The following is a 10,879-nucleotide window of genomic DNA, read 5'->3' as shown; positions in this document are numbered from 1 at the left end:
AATGCAATTTTTCAATGTACTATAATTCTATATTGTCCAAACCATGGTATTCAGTTTTCCAAACCTGCATTTAGGTATGCTCTGAATATTTATAGCCTTTTGAAGAAAAAAACCTAATACACAATAAAAAGGTCTAATCTAGAATTAGCGCTATATTGAAACCCTTTAAAAAGAAGAACTTGAAACATTTTGGTGTTGAGAAAAGTTTTTAAACCCCTTTATCTTGACATTGAGGGCAGTACGGAACTATCCAGCTAACAAAAGTCACGTGGCATGTAGAAAGATGTAAAAAATATAAAATGAAAAGCTGGTCCTTCTTTTAATAAGGCTGGAATTCAAAAGAATGATTAATTTTTATGTCTTGGGAATTTTGATGGTAAAGGGAGATTTGAAATTTAAATATTAAGCTCAGAACTTATTTCCCAAGGAAGGGGAGAGATTAGAGCACAGTCTAAAATTAGAGTCAGACAGGTGTAAAATTTGGAACAATTCTCCACACAGAAGGATAGCAGAAGTTTGAAATTGTATTCTACAAATAGTAATTGATTCTAGATTTAAACTACAACCAGTTGATCGGATAATGACAGATTGGTGTCTGTAGGAATAAGGGACATGAGCAAATTGAAGATATGAAGTCAAGTCATAAACCATCCCTGATCATATTGAATGACACAAATAGGGCAAATTGGGTATTTTTCTTTCCAAAAAATTTATTTATTTATGGGCCACAGGCACTGCTGGTTGGGGCATCATTTATTACCAATCTCTGGATGGCCTGGGGAAGGTGAAAATGAACTGCCTTCTTGAACCACAGCAGTCCATGTCTAACCTTTTTCCTGCAGATATCTGGCTTCACAGAGACTGGAGATATAGGTACAAGGATGACAGCAGTTCACTTATCTGTGAACTTCCATTAGCTACTGGAGAGCAGATTAAAATAGACAGCATCATCTAATTCAGACACTTTCCTGATTTGGACATAAATTCCTGTTCCTTCAGTGTTACTGGGTTAAAATCTGGACCATCCCTCTCCAGCCTCCAGGCCCTTAATGTCACTTTCTTTGTCTCAGTGTCAATTGTCTTTGATTCTGTAATTAAAGCACTGAGAGACATTATAACAGAACTAAAGATATAAAATGCAAGCTGCTAATATCCAGGACAAATATGAAATGTAGCATATTCTGATGAATACTGTACTCTGTGTGTTCAAACTCTCAGCCAAAAGGTTATGTACTCTTTGTACTATTTGTGTCTCTTCGAGTGCAAGTGAGCTGTTGCATATGGATAGCAACTGTTCGAGACGGTAACTCGCCATCGCAGTCTCAAGGAGAACAAGGAGTGAGCTCTAAATGTTGGCCTAAGCACTGATGTTCCCATCTAGGAAACATTTTAGAGTTATCCCAAACAGAGGCTGAGAAGGTCATAGCCAAGAAGCTATTAAAGGCAATAGTACCAATGGATCTGAAGTCTCACCTCGGGGAGCACCTTGAGTCACAAAGACTACTGAACAGAATAGATTATTATATCTGACTAAAAGCACTGTAGACGGAAAAGCAGATCCACTACACTTTCATCCCCCAGTTCCTCCACTTTACTCTGCAATTGAATAGAATTGTTATTTTCTGTCACCATTTAGCTAATGCTGTGTTCACAGTTTTGTTTGTGTCATTCTGGATAACAGCTGCTTTATTTGCTGAGCAATGAGGAAACAGTTGATGACATGGAACCTCAAGTTCTTTTACAGCTAACAGTATGCACAGTATTGTAGAAAAGCAGAATCAGAATCTGTTCACCTGTCAGGAATGTCTGTGCCCCAAAACATCCTCCAAAATCCAACTTTACAGCAGCGAGTTTGGGGAGGGCTGGACTAAACGGTTTGAGCCTGTAACCAACCCTAGCTTTACTGGTTCTGTACACTTTGTGGTCTCTAACTTTCAAAGGCAGCACTAATTTTCTTTGGAGTATAGTCATTTATCAGCAAGTTATAATCACGAGGGGCCTCAAAGCAAATACTGTGGATACTGGGGGGGGGGGGGGGGGGGAGGAGAGAGGGGACAGGGTGAGGCAGAGTGGAGGGGGGGACAGGTGGGACGGGGGGAAGAAAGAAAGAAGTGGGGAGGGGAGAAAGAAGTGGGGAGGGGAGAAAGAAGTGGGGAGGGGAGAAAGAAGTGGGGAGGGGAGAAAGAAGTGGGGGGGAGGAAAGAAGTGGGGGGGAGGAAAGAGGTGGGGGGGAGGAAAGAGGTGGGGGGGAAGAAAGTGGGGGGAAGAAGTGGGGGGAAGAAGTGGGGGGAAGAAGTGGGGGGGGAAGAAGTGGGGGGAAGAAGTGGGGGGAAGAAGTGGGGGGAAGAAGTGGGGGGAGGGTGGGGGGGAGGAGGGAGGGGGGGGGGGGGGGAGGGGGGGGGAGGGGGTGGGGGGGGGAGGGGGTGGGGGGGGGAGGGGGGTGGGGGGGGAGGGGGTGGGTGGGGGGGAGGGAGGGGGGGAGGGGGGGGGAGGGAGGGGGAGGGAGGGGGGGAGGGGGGAGGGAGGGGGGGGGAGGGGGGGAGGGGGGGGAGGGAGGGGAGTGAGGGGGGGAGGGTGGGGGGAGGGAGGGGGGGGGGAGTGAGGGGGGGAGGGAGGGGGGAGGGAGGGGGTGGTGGGGGGAGGGTGGGCGAGGGGAGGGGGAGGGGGGTGTTGGGGAGGGGTGTGTGGGGGAGGGGGGAGGGGGGGTGTGGGGGAGGGGGGGGTGTGGGGGAGGGGGGTGTGGGGGAGGGGGGAGGGGGTGTGGGAGAGGGGGGAAGGGGTGGGGGGGGGGGGGGGGTGGGGGAGAGGGGGGAAGGGGGGTGGGGGGAAGGGGGGAAGGGGGGTGGGGGGAAGGGGGGTGGGGGGAGGGGGTGGGGGGAGGGGGTGAGGGGGGAGGGGGGGGGGTGGGGAGGAGGGGGAGGGGACGGGGGGAGACGTGGGGAGACGGGGGAGGGGACGGGGGAGACGGGGGAGGGGACGGGGGGGGGACGGGGGGGGGACGGGGGGAGACGGGGGAGGGGGGAGACGGGGGGGGGGGGGGGGGGAGACGGGGGAGGGGGAGGGGAGACGGGGGAGGGGGAGGGGAGACGGGGGGGGGGAGACGGGGGAGGGGGGAGACGGGGGAGGGGGAGGGGGGAGACGGGGGAGGGGGGAGACGGGGGAGGGGGGGAGGGGGAGGGGGGGAGGGGGGAGGGGGGGGAGGGGGAGGGGGGGGGGGGGGGGGGAGGGGGAGGGGGGAGGGGGAGGGGGGAGACGGGGGAGGGGGGAGGGGGGGAGGTGGAGGGGGGAGGCGGGGGAGGGGGAGGGGGGAGACGGGGAGGGGGGAGACGGAGGGGGGGAGACGGGGGAGGGGGGAGACGGGGGAGGGGGGGAGGGGGAGGGGGGGAGGGGGAGGGGGAGGGGGGGGGAGGGGGAGGGGGGAGGGGGAGGGGGGAGACGGGGGAGGGGGAGGGGGGGAGGTGGAGGGGGGAGGCGGGGGGGGGGGAGGGGGGAGACGGGGAGGGGGGAGACGGGGAGGGGGGAGACGGGGGAGGGGGAGGGGGGGAGACGGGGGGGAGGGGGAGGGGGGGAGACGGGGGAGGGGGAGGGGGGGAGACGGGGGAGGGGGGGGGAGGGGGGGAGACGGGGGAGGGGGGGGAGACGGGGGAGGGGGGGGGGGAGACGGGGGAGGGGGAGGGGGGGAGACGGGGAGGGGGAGGGGGGGAGACGGGGAGGGGGGGAGACGGGGAGGGGGAGGGGACGGGGCCGGGGGAGGGGGTGGGGGGAGTGGGTGGGGGGGTGTGGGGTGTGGGTGGGGGGGAGGGGGTGAGAGGGGGGAGAGGGAGGGGTGAGGGGTGTGGGAGGGGTGAGGGGTGTGGGAGGGGGTGAGGGGTGTGGGAGGGGTGAGGGGTGTGGGGGGGGGAGGGAGGGGGGAGGGGTGTGGGGGGGTGGGAGGGGTGAGGGTGTGGGAGGAGGTGTGTGTGGGAGAAGGGGGTGTGGGAGGGGGTAGGGGGGTGTGGGAGGGGGTGTGTGAGGGGGGTGTGTGGGGGTGGGAGGGGGGTGTGGGGGGGTGGGAGGGGGGGGTGGGAGGGTGTGTGTGGGAGAAGGGGGTGTGGGAGGGGGTAGGGGGGTGTGGGAGGGGGTAGGGGGTGTGGGAGGGGGTAGGGGGGTGTGGGAGGGGGTGTGTGTGGGGGGTGTGGGGGAGAGGGGGGAGGGGGGTGGTCGGGAGGGAGAGTGGGTGGGGAGGGGTGAGGGTGGGGAGGGGTGAGGGTGGGTGGGGAGGGGGTTGTGGGAGGGGGAGTGGGATGGGGCGGTGGGGGGGTGGGATGGGGGTGGGAGGGGGTGGGGATGTGGGGGGGTGGGGGTGTGTGGGAGGGGGAGTGTGGGAGGGAGGAGGTGTGGGAGGGAGGAGGTGTGGGGGGGAAGGGGGTGTGGGGTGGGGGGGAGGGGTGTGGGGGGAGGGGGTGTGGGGGGGGGGGGAGGGGGTGTGGGGGTGGGGGGGGGAGGGGGGGAGGGGACGGGGGAGGGGGACGGGGAGGAAGGGGGGAGGGATGGGGGAGGGAGGGGATGGGAGGGGGGGGGGGGAGGGGTGTAGTGGCGGGTGAAAACCGGCGGTAAGTTTCTCTGAAGGAGGGGGTCCACAGGCCGAACTCCTTCGAGTGGGGAGGGGAGATTGTGTGTAAACCCCGCACTGCACCAACAGCACTGCACCCCCCCCCCCCATCCCCCGGATCATTGATGTTACAAACTGGTTACATTTGGGATGGTGCACCGTCCGACAGAAGATGTTTATTTGAATTTCAAAATCCAACTCATTCCATTAGTTTCCTCCTGCCCCCGACACAGACAGGGGAGGGGGGGGAGGGGGAGGGGGGGAGGGGGAGGGGGAGGGGGGGGAGGGGGAGGGGGGGGAGGGGGAGGGGGGAGAGGGGGGGGAAGGGGGAGGGGGGAGAGGGGGGGAGGGGGAGGGGGGGAGGGGGAGAGGGGGGGGAGAGGGGGGGGGAGGGGGAGGGGGAGGGGGAGAGAGGAGGGGAGGGGGAGGGGGAGGGGGAGGGGGAGAGGGGGGGAGGGGGAGGGGGAGAGGGGGGGAGGGGGAGGGGGAGAGGGGGGGAGAGAGGAGGGGAGGGGGAGGGGGAGGGGGAGAGGGGGGGAGAGAGGAGGGGGAGAGAGGAGGGGGAGAGAGGAGGGGGAGAGGGGGGGAGAGAGGAGGGGGAGAGGGGGGGAGAGAGGAGGGGGAGAGGGGGGGGAAGACAAGTTACTGCACAGAAATAAGACCAATCCCCCATTGCAGTGTTTGACCGGGACAGCTCGCTCCCGTGTCCCGCGGTGTATCACACTGACATTGATCCCTGTCAGTCCCTACATGTTGCCGGTGTGAGGACATCTCCTGCTGCCTCCGCCCCGGCCTGTTTCTGAGCTGAAGGGGCTCGGATTGTACTTTCACTGAAACCGCAGCAGTCAACCCGTGAGCGCGCTTTGACTGAAACTGTCCCTTTAATTCTCACGCAGCGGCAAAAAGTTACTGCATTTCAGCAGCGCCGAGGTGGAGCCAGCCTGTACCGACCATAATCCCAAATTCAACCAGATCCCTCCAAACCTCTCCTATTCACCCGCGTATCCAAATGCCTTTTAAACATTGTCCTCTGGAAGGTCACCCCAACATCGCTGGGCTTGGAGAATATAACTCGGTGTATTCCTTGCTGAAAAAGCTCAGCAGGTCTGGGGAGAGAAAGCGGATCCAGTCACACTCTCCCCACAGCCACTGCCGGCCCCGCTGAGCTTTCTCAACAACTTGTGTCTGATTTACAACATCCGCTGTTCCTTAAATGAGTATCTTTCATTCCAACAATTAAAGCTCGATTTCCAGAAGGTTCTTATTTAATGAAATAAATCACAGGGACCGTGATGTGGGGAAACTCTGACTGCGAGCTCAGCTTGGCTGGAGGCAATCACCCTCCCTCCCTGTCAGAAACCTCACACCGAGCTACACCAGCCGATAAGGCCAGCCCTTGAACGAATCTGGAGGCAGGTTGTTCAGGCCCCCATTCCCCTCGCTATTTTTCACGTGATATTCCCGAGATTTGGTTTTTACAAAATAACAAAACGTTCACACTGCAAAAACAATTCATCTCTCAGAGTGATTTGGAATATGATGTTATGTAAATGCCCGATCTTTCATCTGTAGGATCAGTTAATTTTAACAACTGCTCAGAGCAGATGTGAAGATGACCGTAATTAAACATTTCCACATTGCTGCTATATTTTATTTTTACAGCGGCACTTTGATTTTAAGGGAGTTTTTCCTAAGCTACATATGAAAGCTGTTAGCTTGAGATTGTTTCAATGAATTCACTCAACTTTCTGATCACGTTCACAACCTTCACATGCATTTAATCAGGGAATTGGAAAGGAACTCAGATAATTCACGGCCCTTTGCTTAAAAAAACGTTAACGAGACTTGGTAACGGTACACATGGTAGAGAACGGTTTACATGATCAGAGCCAGGACAATAAATTCATGCAACTTCCAGAATCAATGTGGATCTGCTGAGCTTAATGTTTAAATTCTAATGTTTCAACTCTTTAACGATGAAGGAAATCCTTGCAAAACTTTGAAAAGAAAACAAAATAAAGAGAATACCAGAAATTTAAGAGACTGATTTAAAATAAAAACGTGAGGAATATTTCGGTTTGTATTGGTCCTGTGGGTACATGCCAGTTCCAACCGGATAGTCTGGGCAATTTTTATTAAAATTAAAGTTTGTTTTTAACTTTAAAAAAAGTATGCACAACGCCTTCGAAAGATGGAGTTTATCAGACAAATCGGTTAGAGCCTGATGTATAACTTGCAGATTTGACCGGTCTCAGGAACTCTGCACAACCCACGGGGATGGTGTAAGGAACGAGGGAGGTTTTCAGGAGATGGTTGGACAATGTGCATCAGGCCGAATGAAGCGAATTCCGTGCAGTTTGTTTGTTGGATAACCAGAGCCTGCTCAGTGTCACACAACAGGCTTTCTAAACTGGGAAACTTCCAACAAATCTTCTCTCAAAAACGGAAATAACTGCAGATACTGGAGATCAAAAACAAATTGCTGGAAAAGCTCAGCGGGTCTGATAGCATCTGTGCAGAGAAATCAGAGTTAACGTTTCGTGATTTCTCTGTACAGATGCTGCCAGACCTGCTGAGCTTTTCCAGCAATTTGTTTTTCTCTCGTTTTCTGATGTTTTGGAAATGTTTCTTATTTTTAGACATTTAGTATGTAGCATTTCAGTTCGTGTTTCAGCAGCTTGGATGGAAAGGCCAGAACCTCCAGCAATTCCTGTTATACCTGCAGGAGTTAAATCCAATATCAGACTCCTCTTGGTTCTAGACACCAATTTGTTCCACACACACACACACACACACTCTCTCTCTCTCTCTCTCTCCAAATGTGAGACTGTAATAGCAAAGAGAGAGATCTCGCCTTTTGATGGTTTTGAACTTGTGGTAGTTGGAGTGTAGTGGGGGTTAACTGGGTGACTCCCGTGGGAACAGATCCAGGGAACGATGTCTGTTTGAAACTGTAGAGTTTTTCTTCAACGTGTTTCCCCTGGAGACCAATATCAAAGTGAAATTGAAACTATCAGTTCTTATCTACTCGGACTTGCAGCCGGAATGACCGACGAACATCAGGAAGAGGTCATTCTGCCCTTAAAGCCTGTTCTGGAAGAACACAGTTAGCCAGGAAGTGGAGAATTCGCCGTTTCGGTTATAACCCTCCAATCCTGAAGAAAGGTTATGCTCAAAACGTTAGTTTTTCCACCTCCTGATGCTGCCTGGCTTTCTGTTTTCTTCCAGCCTCCTGCCTGTCTACCTTCGACTCCAGCATCTGCAGTCTTTATCTCTCTCCCAAAGCCTGTCCTACCATCCAATAAGATTGTGGCAGATTTTGTCTCTTTCCCTGTTCCCAGTTCCCAACCTATCACCAAATCCTTCATTACCTTAGTGTCCAAAATCTATTGGAGGATTCCCAAGGTCCCTAACCTTCAGGTGAAGAGATAGATCTTCTTTCTCCGGTCTAAATGATTAACCCTTTAAACCCAAGGCCATTCTGAAGACCGCTCTCTCAATATCCAATCTGTCAAGTTCTCTCTGAGTTGTAAATGTTTTAATGAGATCACCTTATTCTTTTAAACTTCAGAATGAAAGAGTTCATGTTGTGCAGTGGGTAGTGTCCCTATCTCTGAGCTTTGATCTGAGTTACACTGCAGGAGTCGATAGTCAGTGAAGTGTGCTGGTGGTGCAGCCAAACACATTAATTATCTACTTGTAAATCGTAACACAGTAACTGGGGGAGAGTTTCCAGTTCAGCACAGCCGCCCCCTGGTGAAGGACACTGTGAGTGAGAGCTCTCACTATGTTACTGCACAACATATGTTCCTCTCACTTTTCAGGAGCTGCTGGAGAGCGGGAAATGTCAGAGTCTTATTTTCAGATAAATACTTACACGCATTAAGGAAAAATCACATAACACCAGGTTATAGTCCAACAGGTTTATTGGGAAGCACTAGCTTTCGGAGCATCACTCCTTCATCATGTCCAAGACTGGCATCTCCAAATTACCCATTAAGGACAGATTCTTATCTCATCACTCTGAGATTAAAATGAATCCAGAGATGGTTTCATGGTGCCACCTGATTATCTCTGTTATTCTGCGACTGTGTTTATGTTGAGCATTTGGTGGTGGTGGGAAATGGATGGGGGGCTTCTTTCAAGACAAAGTGAAGAATTCCTGCTTTTCCTTTTATTTTTAAGTGACCAACTAAGGAGTGGTGATTGATGTTGATGTTTCTAATCTTATGGTGGAGAGAAAGTTGCTGAAGATGGTTGGGCCAAGGATAGTACCCTGAGGAACTCCTGCAGAGATGTCCTGGAGCTGAGATGACTGACCTCCAGCACCCAAGACCATCTTCCCATGTGCCGGGTATGACTGCAACCAGTGGACAGGTTTCCCAATACTCATCGATCCCAGTTTTATGAGATACCCTTGATGCCACACTTGGTTGAATGTGGCCTTGATGTCACAGACTTGATCTTAATTCTAGAGAGGAACTTTAAGACAGGTATTGATCGTGGGCGGCACGGTGGCACAGTGTTTAGCACTGCTGTCTCACAGCGCCAGAGACCTGGGTTCAGTTCCCGACTCAGGCGACTGACTGTGTGGAGTTTGCACGTTCTCCCCGTGTCAGCGTGGGTTTCCTCTGGGTGCTCCGGTTTCCTCCCACAGTCCAAAGATGTGCGGGCCAGGTGAATTGGCCGTGCTAAATTGCCCGTAGTGTTAGGTAGAGGTAAATGTGGGGGTATGGGTGGGTTGCGCTTCGGCGGGTCGGTGTGGACTTGTTGGGCCGAAGGGCCTGTTTCCACACTGTAAGTCTAATCTAATCTAAAATTGGAAAAAATACACGTATAGAGTAATAAAACGGAAGATTTTCAGTTGTAATGAGCCTTTTAAGACCACAGGACATAAGACCATAAGACATAGGAGTGGAAGTAAGGCCATTCGGCCCATTGAGTCCACTCTGCCATTCAATCATGGCTGATGGGCATTTCAACTCCACTTACCAGCATTCTCCCCGTAGCCCTTAATTCCTTGTGACATCCCACAGTGCTTTACAGTCAATGAGGTTGCAGTGTCAGAAACACATTCGTACCAAAGTCCAACAAACAGAAATGCAATAAATTAACAGAAAATCTTGTGTTTTTGTGTTTGTAAAGCTCCCCTGGGCTTCAAAACAGTGGAAATGGGATCTTTTCCATTCACATGAAAGGCTTTAGCAGCTCATCCTGAATGACAGCACAGCTTACCTCAGTACAACGGTGGGTGGCAATCTAAATATTTATTTAAAAACCCTAGAGTGGGGTTGTGATTCTGCTCTGACTTGAAGGTGGAAATCCTGGGCTCCTTTTTCAGTCCTCAATGTTTGGGTTCACTATCAATTATCTCCTGATTAAATAATTTGGGCTGTGATTTGACACTTTGTTCATTTGATATCTTTATAAATTGTAAACTTAGTAAGAAGATTAATTGGAATATTATTTATCATTTAGAATATATATTACATGATTTAATTGTCATGTGATCCCATTAATTGTAATCAATAATTTGATAATCAATACAATTTTAAAGATTTGTAACTAATTGATTAGATTAGATTAGATTACTTACAGTGTGGAAACAGGCCCTTCGGCCCAACAAGTCCACACCGACCCTCCGAAGTGCAACCCACCCATACCCCTACATTTACCCCTTTACCTAACACTACGGGCAATTTAGCATGGTCAATTCACCTGACCCGCACGTCTTTGGACTGGGGGAGGAAACCGGAGCACCCGGAGGAAATCCATGCAGACACGGGGAGAATGTGCAAACTCCACACAGTCAGTCGCCTGAGTCGGGAATTGAACCCGGGTCTCTGGCGCTTGTGAGACAGCAGTGCTAAACACTGTGCCACCGTGCCGCCCACAAATTGGATATAATCTCCTTTATATGATCTCCCTCTCCCCTTTCTTAAATTTCTCAACTTCTTCTGTCCCTCACTTTTCTCTTCCCTTCCCCAACATCTATTCCCCTTTTTCTCATTAACCCCATGACCCTGTGCCTTTCAAGTAAGTAACGTTGGGAGTAGTGTTAATGATGATACCTGAATGTTGTTGCTGTTGTTGGAAACTCTTTGTACTTCTTCAGTTTTGAATCCTCCAAATATTCTTCAGCTTTTATCAAACAGATTTTGTTTTACTTTACTCTTGATGTGGATGTTACTGGCTGGGCCAGCATTTATTGCCCTTGAAAGTGGTAGTGAGCTGCTGCAGGGATACCCACATTACTGTTAGGGAGGGAATTTCAAGATTTTTGACCCA

The sequence above is a fragment of the Hemiscyllium ocellatum genome, chromosome 20 (assembly GCF_020745735.1).
Source record: "Hemiscyllium ocellatum isolate sHemOce1 chromosome 20, sHemOce1.pat.X.cur, whole genome shotgun sequence".
NCBI classification, from domain to species: domain Eukaryota; kingdom Metazoa; phylum Chordata; class Chondrichthyes; order Orectolobiformes; family Hemiscylliidae; genus Hemiscyllium; species Hemiscyllium ocellatum.
Note: the sequence above shows the minus strand (reverse complement) of the source record.